The sequence below is a fragment of the Pundamilia nyererei genome, unplaced genomic scaffold (genome assembly GCF_000239375.1).
Source record: "Pundamilia nyererei isolate P.nyererei 1_Seehausen unplaced genomic scaffold, PunNye1.0 scaffold02017, whole genome shotgun sequence".
Taxonomy (NCBI): Eukaryota; Metazoa; Chordata; class Actinopteri; order Cichliformes; family Cichlidae; genus Pundamilia; species Pundamilia nyererei.
The window spans coordinates 1-1,919 of NW_005189418.1; positions in this window are offsets into that span (position 1 = coordinate 1).

Consider the following 1,919-nt stretch of genomic DNA (forward strand, 5'->3'; position numbering starts at 1 on the left):
CTGGTCGACTGACTCAGTGACTCAAAAAAACAGATTCACTTTGGTGAGTGATTCATTAAAACTCGATTCAGTAAAAAGAATCAAATTTACCATCACTATTTCACAGGGAGCAAAAAGAAAAAGAAATAACTTCACTCAGAGATACTGTAGGGCAGAGCTTTCCAAAGCCCGCCCGAGCCATTGCAGGGGGGGGGGAGGCGGCGCTATGAAAAAGGAAAAAAAAACAAACAAACAAATGCTTGGACACTGCTAGCACGGGGCGCCCACACAAACGCAAAGCAGGAGATGAAGCATAGCTGAATATGTTTCCAAACCAACTTCATTCTAAGCCAAAGACTAGAAAATATTGTGAAGCATACCTTCCCTTTGGCTTCACCTGCACAAGTGCCAAGGTAGGTCTCCCCTGCTTAATTGGTTTTCCCTGCGTCGGGAGCACACGTTGGGCTGTTCAAATCACAGACAAACAGTATCCCACATTCTTGGTTTTTAGTTCACAAACACTTGTTGTAATAACTAACTACTCCTGACATTTTGGAGATGTTAAGTCTTTATACAGTAAAGTTACAGTGGGATACAAATAATATCAGGCTGATCCTGCCACAATTTGTCCCGTCTGTCTAAACAGTATCCTACAGTTGTTGACGTTTTTAAGCCCATGTTGCACAGAGAGGCATATGTTGAAAAATGTATTGATAGCAATGTTGAATATTATTACACAGGAAAAAAAACAACTACACATAAAATAATTACACCATGATGTCTCTGCCTTTCTAAATGGGGGGACAGTAACTGCGTGTGTATATGTAAGCGTGTAAAACCTGAAGATAGTCAGATTAACAGTAACAATATTTTGTCTCTATCTGCCATTCTGCAATTCATCTCATGTAAACAATAACGTGCGCACAGCATGACGTGAAAAAACGCACACACTTTTGAGGTTGTGTGACGAACTCTGTATTCCTCGTTCACACGTAAACGCAAAAAAGGAGTTTTAAAAAAATCTCAGTTTTCGGTGATTCGAAACGCCGTTTATGTGTGGACGAAAGTCCCAAACGCAAAGCTGCGTTTTAAAAAAAAACAAAAATTTTTCTTGTAAAAGAAAGGAGGGCCTAATGAAAAAAGTTTGATATAGAGTAAGATAAGAAAGACAGGACAGGAGAGGAAGAAGAGACATTCTGATTGGTATTTGATTATTGGAAATTTAAACCTTATTAGTAAGTCCTCGTGTTTTGGACTTTGTGTCTGTACATGTGACATTATGTTTTTTCATGTTGTAAGACGTGCTGCAGGTAGATTGTTATTTAAAGGTTGCATGGAGTTTAGTGCAGGGTAAGCAGTAATGGATTCAAAATAAAACACTGTGTTGGACTGGAACACAATGGCTGTGGTGCTCATGGTCAAAGTGACTCTTTACATTAGGAGTAACGGAATACATGTACCGCCGTTATGTATTTAAAATACAATATATGAGTAACTGTATTCTGTTACATTTACAGTTTAAAAAGGTGGTATTCAGAATACACATGCTTTTTTGAAATAAAGAGATTACACGGCGGCCTTTTCCTGTTTCATATGTTAGGTTAGGCCAGGGGTTCCCAAACTTTTTTCGCTGGGCCCCCCTTTGTTTTACAGAAAAATGTTCGCGCCCCCCTCGCACGCACACGCACATCCTCCAACCACACACACCCATATTTTGCTCAATTGTGGTTTATTTCACACCGAAAACATTTAGTAAACAAATAAGCAAATACAAGTAATCTACAGGTAGTAAGAAAATAAACTACTAACTCTTTTACGCTACGTCTGCACCTACATGGGTATTTTTGAAAACTGCAACCACAGCCTCCCAGACACTGTTCAGAGAGGTGTACTGTTTTCCCTCCTTGTAAATCTCACATTTGATGATGGACCACAGGTTC